The sequence below is a fragment of the Staurois parvus genome, unplaced genomic scaffold, assembly GCF_062004578.1.
Source record: "Staurois parvus isolate SC_StPar_1 unplaced genomic scaffold, SC_StPar_1.0 ptg000466l, whole genome shotgun sequence".
In the NCBI taxonomy this organism is placed as follows: domain Eukaryota; kingdom Metazoa; phylum Chordata; class Amphibia; order Anura; family Ranidae; genus Staurois; species Staurois parvus.
Window position 1 is genome coordinate 82,562 of NW_028318262.1, and position 23,323 is coordinate 105,884.

The 23,323-nt window shown below is 41.9% G+C and overlaps 1 long non-coding RNA gene and 1 pseudogene across 2 annotated transcripts in view; one reads left to right on the forward strand and one right to left on the reverse strand.

The window, feature by feature from the left end:
* Positions 1–1,788: 1,788 nt before the first annotated feature.
* Positions 1,789–13,042, reverse strand: LOC149452748 (uncharacterized). The gene is made up of 2 exons (XR_016314850.1): positions 12,904–13,042; positions 1,789–1,980 (listed from the first exon to the last, which is right to left on the reverse strand). It is a non-coding gene; the product is annotated as an uncharacterized LOC149452748 (long non-coding RNA).
* Positions 1,963–23,323, forward strand: part of LOC149452749 (baculoviral IAP repeat-containing protein 1-like) — a 59,108-nt pseudogene continuing 37,747 nt past the window's right edge. Inside the window, exon 1 of the transcript XR_016314849.1 lies at positions 1,963–2,025. The product of XR_016314849.1 is annotated as a baculoviral IAP repeat-containing protein 1-like (transcript). The remainder of the gene's footprint in view (positions 2,026–23,323) is intronic.

Consider the following 23,323-nt stretch of genomic DNA (forward strand, 5'->3'; position numbering starts at 1 on the left):
AGTGCTTTGTGGGTGAGTTGTTGTTGTTGTCCCCAGTTGCTTCCACTTTATTATCTGTATAAGTGGAAAGCAATTGGGGACAACAACAACTCACCCACAAAGTGGTGACCAGAGGGCCCAGAGGAGAGAGATCCACACCAGACCCCACCGCAGCTTACCATTAAGGGGACCTCTGACTGACATAACCCAGAACCACAGAGGAGGTTTTTCCATACCAGGCTGCATCCTATTCCACCATAGAGGGGACCTCTGGCTGATTAATATATACTGTGCACTTAAAGATGTGCATCTGGTGAGTGTGCATTTTTACTATATTCTGCACGTCACTGGATTACCTGTTCTTCCACTGGGATAATAAAGAGTGACCTACCTGGAATAATTGCTATTCACCTGCACTTATTCTGGACATTTATTATTTGTATTATTTATATCATTCATTCTAATGTCATATTTTTAGGTTTATGAGTACTTTATACAGTCTTATGCGTCATTACCAGTAGTTTTATTGTGATATTCAGCTTTTATGCACTGGCATTTATATTGCTTTTAATTATCTTAGCGCTGCACTATTTATTTTTATTTATACTTTCAATCATTACTCAAATGTTTTTTTTTAATATTAACCACTTGCCTACCAGGCACCCCCTTCTTTACCAGGCCAATTTTCAGCTTTCAGCGCTGTTGCACTTTGAATGACAATTGCACGGTCATGCAACATTTTACCCTTATGAAATTTTTATAATTTTTTTCTCACAAATAGAGCTTTGTTTTGGCGGTATTTAATTGCTGCTGGGCACTTTACTTTTTGCGCTATAAACAAAAATTGCAAAAATTTTGAAAAAAAAAAGTTTCTTTGTTTCTATTATAAAATTTTTCAAACATGTCATTTTTTTCCTTCACTGATGTGCGTTGATGAGGCAGCACTGATGGGCGCTAATAGGCGGCACTGATGGGAACTGATAGGCAGCACTGATAGGCAGCAATAATGAGGTGACACAGATAGGCAGCACTAATGAGGTGTCATGGATAGGCGGCACTGATAGACAGCACTGATAGGAGGCACTGCCTGGCATCACTGCTGGGCACTGACTGGCGGCACTGCTAGGCTTTGACTGGCACAACTGCTGGCCACTGACTGGCGGCACTGCTGGGCTGCACTGATGGGCACTGGTGGGTGGCACAGGTGGGTAGCACTGGTGGGTGCATGGGGTGGGCACAGGTTGATGGCACTGCTGGGCACAGGTAGGTAGCACTTCTGAGCACAGGTGGGTGGTATTGCTGGGCACAGGTGGGCGCACTGCTGGGCACAGGTGGGAGCACTGCTGGGCACAGGTGAGCGGAACTGCTGGGTGGCACCGATCATCAGGGCACTGATCATCAGTGCCCTGATGATCGGTGCCGATCCCTGCTCTGACAACTGCCAGTTCTGGGCAGTACTTTCCTCACGATCTGACAGTGCAGCCGAGAACCGGCAATTGCATTTCTCGCTGATCAGCGTGTCATTGGACATGGCTGATCATGTGGAAAAAGGCCGCTGTGCTTGGCCTTTTACCACATCACATAATCAGCTGTGTCTGTAGGACACAGCGATCACGGAGATCGCCGGGTGCGCGCCCCCGGGGGCGCGCAGGAGAGCGCGTTCTGGGAGGATGTCATATGATGCCCACGCAGAACTGGCCGGCCGCAGTGTAGCCGTCATTCAGCTATCTGCAGTCGGCAGGTGGTTAAATAATAATATAATGTCTGTGTGGCCATTGTAATGAAAAAAAAAACAGGTGAAAACAAGTATTTAATCTTAAAAAAAGACAAATGTTTATTGTACACAGTGTTTTAGAAAGTTGCAGCAAATATCACTCTTTTGGGTTTTTCTTCTACTTCAGTTCTCATTTTTGCATTGCCAGCATTGTTTCTTCCGTAAACCTCTTCCTGTGTATGTAATCTACTTCCTCATTGAATGTTTTAGTAAGCTCAGTCTCACACCTGCAGAAAACACATTTTTCAGGCTCTGCTCACTTAGACCTTTTGGTAAGTACCAGTACTATAAATACTCTATTCTTCTCATAAGGAAATTCATTTATTATTATTGTAAGCAGCCCATATAAATAAGCAACTGAATGGAAAATTATATTTTTTAAAGCACTGCACATAGAAAAATCTGGCAAACAAACGTATACATGTGTAGCACCTTACTAGATAGGTGGTAGGTTTAGATAGATTTGGTGTTGGCTCTCTGTATTTGTGATAGCACTGTAGTTGGTGTGGCTGCTATTGCTGTGTTATATAAATTTGGTTGCTCACTGTATTCAGTGCAGCTAAATTTGACTAGTTAGGTCTGCTCAGTGTTCTCATCTGCTGCTAGTCTGTTTACTCCATATGTTATCCAGAAAAGCTGTGAGAACTTTCTGGATCATAGGTGTGGAGCTAAGCAGATGGCAGCATGAATATGTATACAGCCCTGGCTAATCCCAGAAACCTGGACCCTGAAAGCTGCTGGGAGACTGTATATATTCTCTGAGCACACTGAGCTCGGGGGTCATTTCCTGCAGAGGATCAGTCCAGCTTGGAGGACTTGCTGCCCTTTAGGGCAGTGTTGTCATATGCTTCCTGTTCATGAGGCCTCAGGAAGGTGACCTGAGGGCCTGGATGCTGAAACTGTTTAGAGCTGACTGAGGGGTTGTCCGCTGAAGATCTAGTCTGGTATCACTGGACGAAAGTGTCTCTTGGAAGTTGGAAGGAGGCAACTAGGTTTCCATGGACTTTTGTAAGTACAGACTGCTGAGAGATCTGGGCTGCTGCCACTCCTCTTGTGCTAGAAGGTCAGCTGTATGTTTGCTAAAGGGGGCATCAGCTGGTTTCCTGAAGAACTTAGTTTATTTCATTCTTGTGCCTTGTTCACACCTATTTGTGTTGCAATCTGCTGCGGGAGAAAAAGTCCCTGACCCTTTCCAAAAACAGTGACTGAAAGCACATAGATGTGAACGTGTCCCATAGGAAACCATGTTAAATGGACTGTAGTGTGTTTTTGCAAAATGCAAAAAGCACTAAAAAAACACATAGGTGTGAACCAGGGCTACAGTAATTGCTCTACAGAAATAAGTTTGTGTGCTTAACTGGTTCTACTACAGAAGGGCACAGTCTATTTAATTCCCTGTGAAGGGACTATGCTCCTGTTGCTCTAAAAGAAGCCAGATTCTGTTTCTACTGCAAGCCAAATCCACAGTTTGCTATATGCAAGGACTTCTGCTTCAGCTTTACAGAAAGGAGTTCACTGTCCTTAACCATACAGAAACATAGTTTCTGTTTTTGGAGCATCTCACTCAATTCCCTCAACCCTATCCAAGTTCTCCAAAAATAAAAACAACATAAACAACACCCCTAGACTGGTTATTGAGGAAATGTGTGACTGAGATTGTGTGCTTGGCTGCAGGACAATCCTTTGGGGAGGAACCTGGTCAAATTTCCAGCAGCTCCTACAGGAATAAGTGCTACACTTGGAAGACACACATCTGGACATGCTATAGAAGCAAAATGCTGAGATAGAAATCATAATTTTATCAAAGTTATAACTAAAAGTTATATCTAAATTTATAACTAAATTAAATAATAAATTGCACCTTTGAATATTACAATATGTCTATAGAGGATAAGGCTGATGTTTCATTAGCAGTCCTTCCAAACTACTTTGTTTTTGGAAATCCCTTAATCACTTCAAATCTAGAGAAATTGTTTTCATTGCACGTAAAAATCTGCATTTGTGGCCATAAAATTACAGAAAATCCCCAGACCATTATATATTTTCTGAAAGCAGAGGCTCCGTAGAATAAAAAGTTCATAGTTGCACAATATTTGCGCAACTGTTTTCAACTGCATATTTTCAGGACACATATGATAAAACAAATTTTAGTGTAAACACACACAATATAATATCCAATGTTTGGTAAAATACTAAAGATGAAGTTCTGACAGCTAAATAGATACCAAACATGTCAAGTCATAAAATTGCATGCTCCCATGATATCGTGAAAAACTATGGTACCCAAAAATCTTCATAGCTGAAGATTTAGAAGCCTTTACAGCTCATAAGTTTAGAGTTAACTGTGAGCTATGGTGCTAGAATTATTGCTCTCATTCCATTGTTCATACCTGATATGTGTGGTGCAATCCTAGTTTACATACATGTGTTCGCCCTGTGTGTGCATCTGCAGGAGTGTGCAGGGCAGTGGGGTTACAATTATTTTTTAAATAAATTTTAAAAAATTTTTAAATTTATTTGTTTCTTGCTATTCAAGGGTGTTAGCAAGTTATTGTGATAGCATTGGACAGGTACTATTTATAGAGAGGGAGACATAAGGGGTCTATTAAACCCTCATTGTCTCCTCTGCCCTCCAAAGCATCAAACCAAGCACAGATCATGCGTGTTTAGCTGCTTTCCTGTCTGTATTAGCCAGGGAATGACAACTTTGAAACCAAAAGTGACAAAGTCATTACTTCATTCAATGCAGAGGAGATCAACGAATGGATGTTCCTTGATCACCCCCAGCTTGCCTTCCTGAGTGTATTTTTTGTGGTCCCAAGCTACTGGGAAGAGCAGGAGAGCCTAGGAAGCATGGAGGGTGGTGGCAGTGGCTCTCTAAGGGCTCATTCAGACGGGCAGTTAAGCCCATTCTCTGTGCGGAGCCACTGACAGATGCATGCAGGAAGCCCATAGAAGTAGATGCACACACAGTGCCAGCACAGACACAATTACATGTCAAAGTGCATGGATCCAGAGACAAGCTATACCTGTGCTCAAATCCCAATAGCTTGTACATGCATCTATCTAAAGGGGTGTAGCCACATTATTAACACTATAAATCCCTGAGGAACACTCTAATTACCCTTTCCAGTAAACTTTGCAAAACAAATAGGGTTTTTTAGTTCACACATAATGCATGTTTAAGCTGGTCAACTGCATCAAAGTAATCCATCTATGGCCAGTCCTACTCTGCTCTTCCAACACAAATGCTACTGTGGACACAATGCCAACCTGGGGCAAACAGACACAAGGTGGGGCAGAGTTACTAGGTTTAGGTCTGGCTCAAATCCCAATAGTTTATGCATGCATTTTTCCTGACACAAGCATGACAGCATACACACATGGGTGGGCTCCGCCCCTTGCCCAATCCCGGGACTGGTTATACTATGGAACTGTTTAAAGCACAATTTTTACCCTCACCTTGCCGGATTCATCTGGCCTATCCACACAGGTTCAGCCTGTGGCGACGCTCCCTCCGTACAGGTTGTAAAGCTCCTATACGAAGGAGGCCTCCCCTATATCCAGGTACTGGGGTGCAGGATGCTGGTCTCTAGGGATTGCACAAGTGTCTCCATCATGACTCAGTGGATGGACATTCATTGGACTTCCTGCTGGCTATGAGGCATTCAGGTGGTAAGGTGTACCACATGGTGCACAAGACTATAGTACTCAAGTACACAAGACTAGCTGCTGTTATACAATTAAGAGTTGCCTACAGGTATATGCTGTTATCCTGCACTGCTAAAGCAGGCATCACACATGTAAACCTTTGCTGGCTTGTTCACAGTTCTGTCTCATTTGTCAATGCCTCACAGGTTGTGGTTTGTGTCTCCAGTACTGCTATTGCATGGGTTGATAGTACAGGTGTTTGCTGTTGCAAAGCTGAGCCTTTCCTATTAACGCAGCAGTGCTTGGCTCTGCAGGTTTGGCTTACTATGTATTTAATGCTCTAAATGCTTGGTTTGTTGTATTAACCTCTGCAGTGCCTTTACCTGGTGTATGTAACCTGCTAGTGCTAATTATTTGGTGTTTATTAATACTTCATTGCTTTGCCTGTGATATTAACGCTTCAGTACTAATGATTGCTATGTGTTTTATGACTGCTATGCATTAATATTAGTTCTAATGCCTGAGTGAATTTCAGTTCTCTGTTTAGTTTACATTGCTTTAAGTACTTTGCCTGTTGGACATCAATCTGTAATTGCTTCTGTCTGATGTGTACCTCAGACCTTGCCCACACTTGCACAGGGGTCTGTTTGCCCTTGGTGCTGTGACTGGTTGCAGACAACTGGTTGGCTGAGGCTTTTGGGTTGCTGCAGCTAATTTTGGACAGCTCCCATTGCAGTTGTGAGTGGACCTTTGACCCTCCAATATTCTGCAGATGGATGTGTGGATTACCACTTGTAGTGTACAATTTTCAGAGCTACAATTGTAGTGTATATATGCTGATATCGTGGCTAGTACTCCCAGGTATTTATGACTACAGTTCAGCAGGCCAAGAAATCTTTATCAGACTGGCCAGATGTGTCTTCCTGCTAGAATAGGGTGCAATATATTCTCTTTAAAGTCTACCTTTGCTTCACAGGCAGTTGGCCAAGGAATCTTAATCAGATTAGCCAGATATGCCATTCTGCCAGCAGATGAAGCAACATCATTTGCAGAGGCCTCAGAACAGCAAAATGCATTTGGAAATGAAGAAGGTTTATACTAACATTAGGCAGTGTTTTGTCGCCTGCGTTGGAGCTCACTTCAGTAGCCAATGCTATTTCAAATGATGAAGGCAAATCAGTCTCTGTGGTGTTTGATCCCTGAGTGAAACTAAAGTAGCCAGTGATGCAGTACAGCCACTATAGACGCAATATGCTGTTCCTCTGGTATTCTGTGGTAGTCAGTCGAGCCCTATAGATTACTTTACAGACTGCATATACCTCTTCTAAGCTGAATTGACTGCAGTTCAAGTTGGATTCAGTGATATCTAGAATGGTGATTAATCCCTTATGTTAAGCCACCAATGCCCAGAGGGTAGGCAAAAGGCAAGGAACCAAAGTGTATCATCCAAATGCAACCAAGTTATATCTAGCTGCTGGGAGACCAAGAGCTGAAGACTTACCTGGGGATCTCACCCTCAGTGTTTGAAACTCTGTTGAAGCCAAGGCACCTGCTACAAACTTCATGTGTACTAGAATATGAAACGTTTGCAGAATTTTAAAGGATTTAATCATTTGTTCCCTGCTATAAAGATTGAGTTTTCTGCAAGTAAACCTAGATACAGGATTAAGTGGTAATCGAGCATTGGTCATGTTCTCACTTTCTGGGATCCAGGGACCATCACATATCTTGGTAAACCAATTCCGAATGGCCTGTGCAGGCTGTTCTTTTGCCTTGGGACTTGCAGTGCAAATAGTGCTGGAGATGTCGGCCCACTCTCCATTCTCCTGGATAAGACTCCCTCAATATTCTCAGTAACCCTAAAGTAGTATTTTTGATGGCTACCATGTCAGGAAGAAGGATCTCAGATATCCCAAGCATCAAGCTGTAAATTACCTTATTGCTACCATTATCAAACAGAATAGCTCTAGTCTCTTCTTCAGCACCATACAAAGGTCTGCAAATCTTTGCATCTGGATCAAGACATTATCCTTCCAGCATGTCCAAACTGAAATGTCTGAGTCACTACAAGCATTGGAAGTAGACTTGAGGTCTTTCTTCAGAAGGTAAAATAATGGGCTGTTCAAGTCTAGCAGTGTCAGACTTTCACTATCCTCTAGGACAATTCCATTGTCGCTGGTCAGGGTAATCTGATAGGCTTATATGGCAAAGATGAATTCACCAATTGAGTGCAGAGCCCACTTTACCAGACAGATTGTGTGCTCATGGGCAAAATTCAGTGGGCCAAATATTCTGCAGGACAGCAATTGAATCCATGTAGGATGGATTTCTAGCACAATACAAAGTTAGTCAAGCAACATTGACAACAGGGAAGTTTGGCTTCAGTTTTAAATTAATCTAGTGATATGTTGATTAAAATACCCTCCCTTGTGGTTTGTGGCGTGCTACATCCCATGCGTGTATGCTGTCATGCTTGTGGCAGGAAAACAGAAAAAAACTGAATACTTACCTGACGGCAATTTTCCTTTCCTGATGCATAAGTATAACAGCATAGAGTTCCCTCCCTAAGGGCTTCGCATTGAGTATAGCTACAAAAATGCAGCCTTGGGGGAGGTGACTCATTTATATAGTATAACTGGTATTGGGCAAGGGGACGGAACCCACCCATGCATGTATGCTGTCATGCTTATGCATCAGGAAAGGAAAATTACCGCAAGGTAAGTATACATTTTCCATTATATATCACCTGCTAAAGAGTTGTAGCCACATAATAATACTAGAAATCCATGAGGAACCCTCTGCACACTACTATTTACCTTTTCCAGCAAAAATTGCAATAAAAAAAATCCAAATATCTTGCATGTACAAGCTATTGGGATTTGAGCACAGGTATATCTTGTTTCTGTAGCATACTAGGTCAGTAGCCAGACCTAAGCCTAGTAGTTCTCCCCCACTTTGTGTTTGCCTTAGGTTGGCATTGTGTCCACAGTAGCATTTGTATTGGCAGAGCAGAGTAGGGCTGGCTTTACAGGGATTATTTTGACGTAGTTGGCCAGCTTAGACATGTATTGCAATGTATGTGAACTAAAAATCCCTATTTTTATTGCAATGTTTGTTGGAAAGTGTAATTAACAGTGTGAAGAGGGTTCCTTAGGGATTTCTGGTGCATGGATTCAAACGCAGAGACTGTGTTTGGATCTGTGCACTCACTCCTGCCCACATACCAAACTTCGACATGTGATTGTGTCCATACATGCATGTGCATCTACTTCTATGGGCTGCCTGCATGCAGCAATGTGGGAGATGCACACGCATCTGCCAGTGGCACTGCACAGAGGAAGGGCTTAATCGACCATCTGAATAAGCCTAAAGTAATCGAACAGCTGTACAGCTACCCGGGCCACGAACTGGCTGAGGAAACCAAGCACAACCTTGTGGCTGCTACTGCAGCTCTGTTACAGGAGCAACCCGGAAGTGGAGCCTCCTGTTTGCTGGCTATTGCTGCCTGTTGTGTGGGCAGGATGGGGATTGGGATGCCGCTGGCCCCAAAGACCCCGCCTGGAAGGTGAAGATGTTAGCTGAGCAGTTCCCGCCTGCCTAGAAGGGAAAGATGTGAGCTGAGCAGGAGCAAGTGTCTGCTGAGGTAAGTTCAGCTAGTGGTGTTTGATAACACTAATTACTGTAGCTGCTGCTCAGCACAGAAAATGGGGGAATAGGACTTGAGCAAGATTAAATGGGGGTGTGTTAATTTTCACTGCCACACTTAAAACCAGGTGTAACAGCGAACACACAGACATGGACGCGGTTCAACCATTTTGGCTTCAACCTCCATCTTGGCAAAAGGGTTAAACACTCTGACAAACATATTTCCCCCTCATTCTCCCCCTCACTCTCTGAGAGTCACAGGGACATTTGGCCAGTGTGTATGTGTGTTAGGAGTGTCACAGGAGGCCAGGGCCCAGCAGGGGGCTAGGAGCTATAAAGTCCCCAAGGGAGCTGGGGCCTAGCTGTAACGCCTCGTAAAAAGATAACACAGCCTTCCCAGGAGTTCAAAAGACATGGAACCAGATAACCTTTTTAAAAACCCATTTTTCCCCTATGTCTCATATCTTGGAATATGAAAGACTTACATAAAAACCGGACATATCTTCAGATTGGCCACGAGAAGACGAAAAGTTTGGTAGGTTGCCTTGTCTCGAATACATAGGAAAGCAGAAAAGTAGATCTCGTGAACCGTTCAGTGTATAATTTCATAATTCATATCTAATCAATCCTCAGACGTGTATGCATAATAATCTACCTGCGGGTGGAATGTCACTTGTGCAGATGGAAAGTTATGGGACAAAATATGAGTTAGGAGAGATTTTGGCTCTAGTTGAAGTATCGGCCCAGACCTCCACGCCCTAAACAGGGTATTGGTCCTTGACTTCAGAGACACCCCCTGCTGGGAAATTGGGCTGTCAGGCCTAAGAGAGGGAAGTTGAAGACGTCTCCCATTTTAACATCAGTACCACCTGGGGAGACCCGTGCCCTTTCACTTTGAAACTTGGATCTGCTAACCCAACACTTTGGCAAGTACCTTAAATCTTTCACCTCTCTCTGATATCTCTTTGCTGTGCTGTTGGTCTCTGTATATTTATACATATATATATTAGTGACATCTTTTTCTGTAAATATTTTTATTGCACCCGTTTGACCTTTTAATAATAAATCTTTCCTTCTGAAAGTGTTGAACTGTTTCTATAGCGCTTTATTGCAATTTACGAATACCTGCCTCTAAAAGAGACGCTACTGTGTTTATTTAACCCTCTGTATAACCGGCCTGCGGTGACCGGTTTATACAGATGATTATCTCAACCATTATAGTGTTATAGCTAATATCGCCGAGTTTCCTCTTTCTCTGTACAAAAAAGGAGGTGGTGGCAGTGTGAAGGGTCAATTGCGTAATTAACCTGACCCAGTAACGAGCGCATTCAGGCTACATCGATTGTGGTCCAATTAGCTGGAAAATTATTGTGCAGGGTGCAGCTGGGTGTGGCATTGTTACACACATGCAAGCGCAGTTTTAGATTGGCTAGTCCTTCGGTCACGAGTTTTGTGAGAAGGGCTGGGGTCTGACACCGTGGTCGTCACATACTGGTGACAGCGATCGTGGGATCATCGCATATTGGTGGCAGCAATCCCGTGTTCGTGACACCAGGGGGTGAACTTTCATTAAAATTACTGTTAATGCAGAAGGGGGGGGGGTTAAAATCTAACTGCCATGACCAAACCATTACAAGGTGGGTAATGGAGGAGTTAATATTCACTGCCATGAGGACCATTGCAAGGGGAGGAGGTTAACATTCACTGCCATAAGTAGTGAGTAGTACACAAGTTAGCCCTGTCCATTTAAGAAGGTGCTCCTAACGACAACTCATTCTGTGTATAAAAGACACTTGTCCACAGAATCTTTTCTTCTATTCAAACCTCACCATCATGGGCAAGACCAGTGGTCTGTTAAAGGGTGTCAGGGACAAGATTGTAGACCTGCACAAGGCTGGAATGGGCTACAAGACCATCAGTAAGAAGCTTGGTGAGAAGGAGACAACTGTTGGAGCAATTATTCGTAAATGGAAGAAACACAAGATAACCATCAATCATCCTCGGTCTAGAGCTCCAAGCAAGTTTTCGCCTCATGTAGTAAGGATGATCATGAGAAAAGAGAGGGATCAGCCCAGAACTACAAGGGAGGAGCTTGTGAATGATCTCAAGGCAGTTTGGACCACAGTCACCAAACAAACCATTAGTAACACAATACGCTGCCATGGATTGAAATCCTGCAGTGCCCAGAAGGTCCCCTTCCTCAAGAAGGCACGTTTACAGGCCTTTCTGAAGTATGCTAATGAACATCTAAATGATTCAGAGAAGGACTGGGAGAAAGTGCTGGGATCAGATGAGACCAAAATTGAACTCTTTGGCATTAACTCAACTTACTGTGTTTGGAGGAAGAAAAATGCTGACTATGACCCTAAGAACACCATCTCTACAGTCAAGCACGGAGGTGGAAACATTATGCTTTGGGGCTGTTTCTCTGCTAAAGGTACAGGCCGACTTTGCCACATTGAGGGGCCAGTGGACAGGGCCATGTATTGTAAAATCTTGTATGAGAACCTTCTTTCCTCAGCCAGGACACTGAAGATGGGTTGTGGATGGGTCTTCCAGCATGACAATGACCCAAAACATACTGCCAAGGCAACAAAGGAGTGACTCAAGAAGAATCACATTAAGGCCATGGAGTGAACTAGCCTGTCTCCAGACCTTAATCCTATAGAAAATTTATGGAGGGAGCTGAAACATCAAGTTGCCAATCAACAGTCAAGAAACCTTAAGGAGTTATAGAAGATCTGTAAAGAAAAGTGGACCAAAATCCCTCCTGATATGTGTGCAAAATTGGTAATTGACTACAAAAAATGTCTTATCTCTGTGCTTGCATCAAGGGTTTCTTCACCAAGTCATGTTTTGGTTGGGGATCAAATACTTATTTTACTAACTCACTATACTTATACAACTTAATTTACAACATTTGTATCGTGGTTTTTTTTCTGGATTTTTGGTTGATATTCTGTCTCTATCATTTAAATACACCTATGATAAAAAGTATAGACCCTTAATTTCTCTGTAAGTGGACAAACTTACAAAATCAGCAGGGGATCAAATAATTCTATTCCCCACTGTATATACACTCACCAGGTCAATGAATAGGTGCAGCGCTAAGACATAATATGCAACATAGTGCGTAGTGAATAAAATAATTAAATATTAAAACACAATACACATAACATGTATAATAGTCCTTAGTATACATCAAGTGCAAAATATGATATCACCATGTGGTGACCATAGTGAGTAGATGTCCCAGATAGAACTGTAAACGTGAGGATCCTAAAGGATCACAATTCATGTGTATGGATATCTGATCCTGGGGTGACAGATGATGTGTCTCAATAAGTAAAATGCGCACTCACCAGAAGTGCGCTTAAAACACGCATTTGAGATTAATCCTGTCTCATCAGGTACTAATCAGGTCATATGCTCCCTGCTCAGGCCAGGTTCCATAACACCGTCTGGTCACATCTGTATTGAGGTTCCAGGGTCCCTTGATATGTATCACTGTCTGGGGTCACCTTTAAAGCAGGCTCTGCGAATGACGGCACTGACAGGGAGAGTCCAATAAGGGACACCACATAGTGTGATACTGTATAAGAACAGTCTGGATAAAAGCGCACAGATGTGTCCCAAAGGAAATAAGTGAATGGTATATGTCAACTGTGATTGGTGGGGAAAAAACTCACTGCTGCCATGGTAAAAACACATCGGTTTGTGGGAAGTATGAACAGGAGCTAGGCGTTTATCACAAAACTACACAGCGCCTGGCTCCTGTTCATGATACTGTAAAAGGGTCACTTTATTCAGGATAAGACAGATCTAAACAAAGATACTAAAATATGAACACTGACCATATATTCAGGATGGCCACCTGCGGTGGCTTGATGTCCGGTTGCTGTAGCCCCTCTGACGCGTTTCGTGCTATGCATGTATTCATAGGGTACAGGGCTTACAGCAGGAGACGTCTGTATGGTGTTATTTATATTTAAAAATGGCTTATCACGCCTGCCATTTTGCCGACTATCGGCGCATGCGCAATATGCCGGCGCCATTTTGCCGTGGATCGCGGGGACGGTAGTTTATCTCCCTGTCCTCGGCAAATGTACGCGTACCGCTGTGCCATTTTGTTGGCGGTATTCAGATGCCAACACTAACACAGATATTAGCAGACAGAGTGGATCAATCTAAAGATCGTGGGAATGCCATATAAAGTTGCAGGATAAATTATAATTGTGAGGTGTTATGGGGAAAAAGGGGATTTATGTAAAAGTCCCTTATTAATATACCCCTGGTGCTTACTATTCGATGCCGCAAAGTAGACATACAGATAAGTATGCAGAGTCCACCCGTTTGCACATATATATGAGTCATTGTAATGTGATCATATATTATATATGTGCAAGTATAATAAATCAAAATATAAGTTATAATTCCCATTATGACATCAAATAATGGATGTCAGATACTAGAACTATAAAGATAAATAAATATGGCATTAATACGTATAAATAATTCAAACAAAAGAATATATAGGTCAAGGATAAAATCAGATAAGTATCATCCATTAAAACAATCAAAATCTAATTATCATATAAAGATAAAATTCCAAAGAAAAACCAGTAAATAGTTTAAATCACATATATGCTTGTATGCAAATAAAATTGGATCAATAATTATTAAAAATTATTAAATAATTATAATAGTTAAAAAGGTAAGGCAATGACAAAGAATAATATAAAAATTCCAAATGACGATCAGATGGTGTATAAGTCAAGATAAAAAATTTAAAAATCATAAATCAAGAGAGAAATCATTCGATAAATAAAAGGCACAAAATTATATATAGAATGTATAAAAATTACACATATAAAATGTATAAAAAAATTATAATCTACATATAAAAATATTAACTGTATATGCATGATGTCTGATGTGTATATGCGAAGCTCCCATGATAAATAAATAACCGTAAATTTAGCTATTGTCTATGAAGCAATTTAAATCAAAGTCAATATTGAGCCCTACGCACATACGCACTATGTTGTATATTATGTCTTAGCGCTGCACCTATTCATTGACATTTATCTTGGAAGATTTTTTTTGGTTACCTTTTTGGTATTCTAGTGGCTGCCCTCTCTCTTTAGGTAGCGCTTGCTTGATATTCCTTTCCTTATATACATCACCAGCCACTTTATTAGGTACACCTTGCTAGTGCCAAGGAAATATCCCCCACACCATTACACCACCAGCCTGAACCGTTGATACAAGGCAGGATGGATCCATGCTGTTATGATGTTTAAACTAAAATATAAATCAAAATAGCGCAAATAAAAATACATTAAAAAAAAATCCAGTGAAAAATTAAGACAACATGAAAATATTATACATTAAATCAAAGAAAATAAATCTCACTTCAAATCAGTAAAAAAAAATCACTGAAAAATAGAATTGAAAAATTTTTTAAAAGGTTTTTTTATAAATTGTAATAAAGGATTGTGGTAGCTAAAAATCAGTATGGTTATATTTAAGGGAAGCCTAATAATGTTGGTTTTGAGGGAAGTATAATCCTGGAATTGTGAATCTATCTATGTGAGGTATATTGTAATGGGATCCCACGCTAGCAAGAGCTGACAGCTGAATAGGGTTTGGGATTAGCATCTGACCAATCTGGTACAATGGGGAGGATCCTGCATTCACTATATATATGGTGTTGACTGGAATGGTGTTGTCTGTGAAAACGCCCTGGAGGAGGGCGTACCACGTCACTTCTGGTGAGTGGAGCACACGCCGGCGTGCGGCGCTCCCTTGGGCCATCTTGCTTGAGGGGGATTCTTATGCTGTCATCTGTTGCTGACTGTGAGATCCTAAAATACCCTGGTGATGTGGTGTTTTGGCTCCATTTAATACAATAAATGCTGATTATATCTTTTAACAATGTGAGTGGTTTGGTACTTGGAAATTGATTCTGCCAGAGTTTTGCAGTATTACACTATATACATACAGTATACAGTTTTTTCTCTGCATCATTCAATATCTTTTTTGGTGAGTGGTTTCTGCTGATCCTGGAGGTTGGAGGATGGTTTACATCCTTGCCTGGAGTGGGGAAAGTATTGACTGGGTTTAGGATCCCAAAAAAAACCCTAGAAAGGCGTTTTTTCCACCAATATCTGGTGAGTGCGGTATGTTATTTGAGCGCTAATACGGTGTCAACACGGGTCAAAGGCTCTTTGGAGAAGGACTTTTTCAGTTCTATTTTTCGCTTTAGTGATTTGAAGTGGGACTTATTTGATTTAATTTATAATATTTTCATGTGGTCTTAACTTTTTCACTGGATTTTTTATTTTTGTTTTTATTATTTATTTTTATTTGCGCTGTTTTGATGTTTTATATTTTATTTTTATTTTTTGTGTTTACACTAATGAGCAGCAGCATTTATTTAGTAATTGATTTACGTTTTTTTGGCGCTGGTGATTTTTTTATATATATGTTATGATGTTTACACCAAATTTTGACCCTGACCTCTGACATCAGCAAGGCATTTTCATCCACACAACTGCCGCTCACTAGATATTTTCCCTTTTTCAGACCATTGACTGTAAACCCTAGAGATGGTTGTGGGTGAAAATCTCAGTAGATCAGCAGTTTTTGAAATACTCAGACCAGCCTGTCTGGCACCAACAACCCTGACACATTCAAAGTCACTTAAATCCCCTTTCTTCCCCATTCTGATGCTCAGTTTGAACTTCAGTAAGTTGTCTTTACATGCTCAAATGCATTGAGTTGCTGCCATGTGATTGGCTGATCAGCAGTTTGTGTTACCGAGCAATTAAACAGGTGTACCTAATAAAGTGGCTGGTGTGTGTGTGTATATATATATATATATATATCCTTTTCCTGCCCGGCCTATGGCCAGATGGCCGGGCGAGCACCTTGCCGTTCTAGGTGGACGCCATATAGTGTCCTTTTGGGCATGCGCAGTTTGCGCGCCCGCATAGTCGCGCAGCAGCGCGACCTGTCACTGGCCGTCTACCTCGGACACGGCCGATGACAGATCTGAGTTCCGGTCCCGTTGCCAGTACCATGTGACCTGCTGTAACCTATCACAGCAGGTCACATGACAGTTGTATACAAATCACAGCTAAGCACAAACCCCCCCCTGAATGAATCAATGTCATTCAGGTAAATGCTTGCTTATAGCAAAGTAATTCTTTGCTATAAGCAAATAGTGTAAAAAAAAAAAAAAGTAGTCATCACTTCCCCAAAGTAGTACAATGTTACTATGGTAACATTGTACTACTTTGGTCATAGTGAAATATGAAAAAAAATTTAATAAAAAATTTAAACTAATAAAAAAATTAAAAAATAAATTATAATTTTTTTTTCATACTGTTACCAGTCAGTGTCCCTGATCACCACCATGCCAGTTATAGGATGACGCTGTACTGCACTGGTGACAGTAAGTAAAAAAAAATATCGAAAATAATTTTTTTAATTTTTTCATTTTCTGAAAAATTATGACAAAAAAATGATAACTTCAAAAAACTCGCCATGCCTCTTATGAAATACTCCGGACTGTCTACTCTGCAAAAAGGGGTCATTTGGGGGATATCTGTACTGTTCTGACATTCTTGGCCCTCAAGAAATTAGATTGGCTCTCAGTACTTCAGGAATAATCAATATTCAGATCTATAATATAGTTTGTGAACTCTATAACTTTCCTACAGACTAAATAATAAATACTAATTTGGGTTATTTTCACCAAAGACATGTAGAAAACATTTTGGCCTAAATTTATGAAGAACAATTATTTATTTGCAAACTTTTATAACAGAAACAAAGAAAAACGGGTTTTTTTTTTACATTTTCGGTCTTTTTTTGTTAATTTAGCAAAAAATAAAAACCCCAGCGGTGATTAAATACCACCAAAAGAAAGCTCTAGTTGTGTGAAGAAAATGATAAAATTTTAGTTTGGGTACAATGTTGTATGACCGCGCAATTGTCATTCAAAATGTGAGAGCGCTGAAATGTGAAAAATGGCCTGGGCAGGAAGGTGTAAAATTGCCCGGCATTGAAATGGTTAAATAAAGGTCAATGTATTAAACAACACATACACTGGACATAACAGCTTTTGCAATGGGCATATTAGTAACCATGAAAAGGGTTAACAACTATTAGGCTGCTTTCAAACTGTTCCCTTAGTGCAGCGCAGTGCACCTGCAGCTTTGCTGTGGGTTAGCAACTGTTATGCAGGCCATAGATGGGTCGAAAATCGGCCGATTTTTCTTTTAAAAAAACGAACAATCGGTTGTTCAAGTGGCCGACGTTACCACCAATGGTAAAAAAAATCGGCCGATTTTCATCCCGTCTACAGCCGGCAAAAAGTGTCTCTGCAGAGAGCTCTGCTATTTCTGACAGTTCTCTGACAGTTCCTTGACATTTATAGCGGTTGCAACATTGTATCTATTTGTTTCCATTTAGGATACAGATGTTTTTATTCGGAAACAAATAGATACAATGTTGCAACCGCTGTAAATGTCAAGGAACTGTCAGAGAACTGTCAAAGAAATAGCGGAGCTCTCTGCAGAGACACTTTTTGCTGGACTGGAATTCCTCTTATTTTCTTCCTACTTCTTCTTCTTCTTCATCCTCATCCTCTTCTTCTTCTTCTTCTTCATCCTCATCCTCTTCTTCTTCATCATCCTCTTCTTCTTCATCCTCATCCTCTTCTTCTTCATCCTCTTCTTCTTCTTCATCCTCATCCTCTTCTTCTTCTTCTTCATCCTCATCCTCTTCTTCTTCATCCTCATCCTCATCTTCTTCCTCTTCATCCTCATCCTCTTCTTCTTCATCCTCATCTTCTTCTTCTTCTTCTTCTTCATCCTCATCCTCTTCTTCTTCATCATCCTCATCCTCTTCTTCTTCTTCATCCTCATCCTCTTCTTCTTCATCCTCATCCTCTTCTTCTTCTTCTTCTTCATCCTCTTCTTCTTCTTCATCCTCTTCTTCTTCATCCTCATCCTCTTCTTCATCCTCATCCTCTTCTTCTTCTTCTTCTTCTTCATCCTCTTCTTCTTCTTCTTCATCCTCATCCTCTTCTTCTTCTTCATCCTCATCCTCTTCTTCTTCTTCATCCTCTTCTTCTCCATCCTCATCCTCTTCTTCTTCATCCTCTTCTTCTTCTTCATCCTCATCCTCTTCTTCTTCTTCATCCTCATCCTCTTCTTCTTCATCATCATCCTCATCCTCTTCTTCTTCCTCATCCTCTTCTTCTTCATCCTCATCCTCTTCTTCTTCTTCTTCTTCATCCTCATCCTCTTCTTCTTCTTCTTCATCCTCTTCTTCTTCTTCTTCTTCTTCTTCATCCTCTTCTTCTTCTTCTTCTTCATCATCCTCATCCTCTTCTTCTTCATCCTCATCCTCTTCTTCTTCTTCATCCTCATCCTCATCCTCATCCTCTTCTTCTTCTTCTTCATCCTCATCCTCTTCTTCTTCTTCATCCTCATCCTCTTCTTCTTCTTCGTCCTCATCCTCTTCTTCTTCTTCTTCGTCCTCATCCTCTTCTTCTTCTTCCTCATCCTCATCCTCTTCTTCTTCATCCTCTTCTTCTTCTTCATCATCTTCTTCTTCTTCATCCTCATCCTCTTCTTCTTCTTCATCCTCATCCTCTTCTTCATCCTCATCCTCATCTTCTTCTTCTTCTTCTTCTTCCTCACCCTCTTCTTCTTCTTCTTCCTCATCCTCTTCTTCATCCTCTTCCTCTTCTTCTTTTTCTTCTTTTTGTCTTCCTCTTGCAGGTCACTGCTCATGCGCAGATTTTTTATCGGTAAAAAATCGGCCGATTAGCCCATTAATGCCGCGAAAATCAGCCGATTTTTTTCCAACTTTACCGAAAAAAAAAACGGCCAAAATCCCGAAAAACGGCCGAACAAATAGCCCACTAACGATCCGAAAATCGGCCGATTTTATTTTCGGCCGAAAAATCGGCCGATTTTCGACCCATCTATGGCCTGCATAAGGCTGCTTTCAAACTGAACCATGGGTACAGCACTGTGCACCTGAGGCTTTCCTGCAGGTTAGCTGCATTGAGCTATAGACTTCTATTATATCCTGTGGGTTTGGTGCACTTCCTGAAAGCACACAAAAACTCCTGAATGCACCACACCCACAAGATGTAAAAGTGGGTAAACATCTATCAGGGATTGGCCCCATGAAAAATGATGATGATCTAATTTTTATTTAAAATCTTCATTGTGCTATTCAAAATAAAAAATTTTAAAGTCTGAGCCATTTCATTTCATTGTGGCTCATGACCAGTTACCAAATCACTTAAGCCGCCCTCGCTCTTCAAAAGGTTGAGCACCCCTGGTGTTACTGTATTACTGTACTGTATTGAATTCCAGTGATCAGATGTTCAGGATAAGAGTGTAGTGACCCTCCCCCTGGTGGGAAAGAAAACCCCTGACATTTCCCCAGGGCTGATCCATGACTATATTGGACTAATAGTTGTCCTGTGGACAGGTTCTCCCACCTGACCTGTGGATCTCTGCAGCTCCTCCAGAGTTACCATGGGCCTCTTGGCTGCTTCTCTGATTAATGCTCTCCTTGCCCGGCCTATCAATTTAGGTAAATGGCCATGTCCTGGTAGGTTTGCAGTTGTGTCATACTCTTTTCATTTTCGGATGATGGCTTGAACAGTGCTTTGTGGGTGAGTTGTTGTTGTTGTCCCCAGTTGCTTCCACTTTATTATCTTTATAAGTGGAAAGCAATTGGGGACAACAACTCACCCACAAAGTGGTGACCAGAGGGCCCAGAGGAGAGAGATCCACACTAGACCCCACCGCAGCTTACCATTAAGGGGACCTCTGACTGACATCTTATCACCCAGAACCACAGAGGAGGTTTTTCCATACCAGGCTGCATCCTATTCCACCATAGAGGGGACCTCTGGCTGATTAATATATACTGCGCACTTAAAGATGCGCATCTGGTGAGTGTGCATTTTTACTATACTCTGCACGTCACTGGATTACCTGTTCTTCCACTGGGATAATAAGAGTGACCTACCTGGAATAATTGCTATTCACCTGCACTTATTCTGGACATTTATTATTTGTATTATTTATATCATTCATTCTAATGTCATATTTTTAGGTTTATGAGTACTTTATACAGTCATAGCGAAAATAATTTTTTTAATTTTTTCATTTTCTGAAAAATTATTACAAAAAAATTATAACTTCAAAAAACTCGCCATGCCTCTTACTTCGGACTGTCTACTCTGCAAAAAGGGGTCATTTGGGGGATATCTGTACTGTTCTGAAATTCTTGGCCCTCAAGAAATTAGATTGGCTGTCAGTACTTCAGGATTGATCAATATTCAGATCTATAATATAGTTTGTGAACTCTATAACTTTCCTACAGACTAAATAATAAATACTAATTTGGGTTATTTTCACCAAAGACATGTAGAAAACATTTTGGGCTAAATTTATGAAAAACGATTATTTATTTGCAAACTTTTATAACAGAAACAAAGAAAAACGGGTTTTTTTTTTTTTTACATTTTCAGTCTTTTTTTGTTAATTTAGCAAAATATAAAAACCCCAGCGGTGATTAAATACCACCAAAAGAAAGCTCTAGTTGTGTGAAGAAAATGATAAAATTTTAGTTTGGGTACAATGTTGTATGACTGCGCAATTGTCATTCAAAGTGTGAGAGCGCTGAAACCTGAAAATTGGCCTGGGCAGGAAGGGGGGTAAAAGTGCCCGGTATGGATATATATATATATATATATATATATATATATATATATATATATATATATACACTATATTGCCAAAAGTATTGGGACGCCTACCCTTTACACGTACATGAACTTTAATGGCATCCCACTCTTAGTCCGTAGGGTTCAATATTGAGTTGGCCCACCCTTTGCAGCTATAACTGTCCTTCCCCTACACTCCACCGAAACCGCCCTACTTAAAATCACTAACGACCTACTAACTGCCAAAGCTAATGGCCACTACTCAGTCCTCCTATTCCTCGACTTCTCCGCGGCCTTCGATACAGTCGACTACTCCCTCCTCCTTACTAAACTACACTCCCTTGGCATCAGGGAGTCTGCTCTCTCCTGGTTCTCCTCTGACCTATCCCAACGCTCCTTCAGCGTTACCTATAATGCTGCCACCTCCCCCTCTCTGTTGGGGTCCCCCAAGGCTCTGTCCTTGGACCCCTTATCTTCTCCATCTACACCTCCTCCCTTGGCAAACTGATACACTCCCACAGCTTCAACTATCACCTCTATGCCGATGACACACAAATTTACCTCTCCACCCCTCACCTCACCCCCTCACTCTCCGCCCGCATCACCCACCTCCTAAACGACATATCAGACTGGATGTCGCTCCATTTCCTCAAGTTAAACCTTTCCAAAACCGAGCTCCTAGTTTACCCCCCAGCCTGCGCCCCCCCATCCTCTCCATCATGACTAACAACGCCACCATCTATCCCACCCCACACGCCAAAGTCCTGGGTGTCACCCTGGACTCAAACCTTTCCTTCCAACCTCATGTCCAATCACTATCAAATTCATGCAGGCTCCACCTCCTCAGCATCTCCAAGATATGTACGTTCCTCACCCCAGACACCACTAAACAACTCGTACACTCCCTTATTATCTCAAGCCTAGATTACTGCAACTTCCTTCTCACCAGCCTACCCCAACACACGCTATCCCTATCCTGAACTCAGCGGCTAGACTCATCCACCTCACCAACTGCTCCACTTCTGCCATCCCCCTCTGCCAATCCCTTCACTGGCTCCCGATTGCCCAACGCATTAAATTCAAATTACTAACTCTGACATACAAAGCCAAATTATAACGCTGCCCCAAACTACCTCACTGACCTGATACCCAAATACCACCCTACCCGTGCCCTTCGCTCCTCACAAGACCTCCTACTCTCTAGCTCCCTGGTCTCCTCCTCCCACACCCGACTGCAGGACTTCTCCAGGACTTCCCCCGTCCTCTGGAACTCTCTACCCCAATCCATCAGACTGTCACCTACCCTCCTCACCTTCAGGCGCACTCTGAAAACCCATCTCTTCAGGCAAGCCTACCCCACCCTCACCTAACAGCCGTTCTCCTCCACTCCTCATACCACTCCATCCCCCTCAGCCACTTCCTCCTGTATCTCTACCCCCTCCCTCCTAGATTGTAATCTCGAAAGAGCAGGGCCCTCGAACCCCTCGTGTATTGTATTGTTACTGTATTGTCTCATGTACTGTCCCCCCACTTTAATATACAGCGCTGAGCAAACCTTTTGGCACTATATAAACACTGTATAATAATAATAATAATAATATTATAACAGCTTCAACTCTTCTGGGAAGGCTGTCCACAAACTTTAGGAGTGTGTCTATGGGAATGTTTGACCATTTTTCCAGAAGCACGTTTGTGAGGTCAGGCACTGATGTGGGATGAGAAGGTCTGGCTCGCAGTCTCCGCTCTAATTCATCCCCGAGGTGTTTTATCGGGTTAAGGTCAGGACTCTGTGCAGGCCAGTCAAGTTCCTCCACCCAGAACTCACTCATCCATGTCTTTATAGACCTTGCTTTGTGCACTGGTGCGCAGTCATGTTGGAACAGGAAGGGGCCATCCCCAAACTGTTCCCACAAGGCTGGGAGCATGAAATTGTCCAAAATGTCTTGGCTGACGCCCTAAGAGTACTCTTCACTGAAACTAAGAGGCCAAGCCCAACCCCTGAAGAACAACCCACACCATAATCCCCCCTCCACCAAAGTTTTCACTTGGCACAATGCGGTTAGGCAAGTACCATTCTTCTGGCAACCGCCAAACCCAGACAAGTCCATCGGATTGCCAGACAGAGAAGCGTGATTCATCACTCCAGAGAACAAGTCTCCACTGCTCTAGAGTTCAGTGGCAGCATGCTTTACACCACTACATCCGACATTTTGCATTGCACTTGGTGATGTAAGGCTTGGATGCAGCTACTCGGCCATGGAAACCCATGCCATGAAGCTCACTATGCACTGTTGTGCTAATCTGAAGGCCACACGAAGTTTGGAGGTCTTTAGCTATTGATTCTGCAGACAGTTGGCAACTTCTGCGTACTGTGTGCTTCAGTATGCGCTGATCCTGCTCTGTCATTTCACATGGCCTACCACTTCATGGCTGAGTTGCTGTTGTTCGCAGTTCCTTCCACTTTGTTATAATACCACTAACAGTTAACCGTAGAATATTTAGTAGCA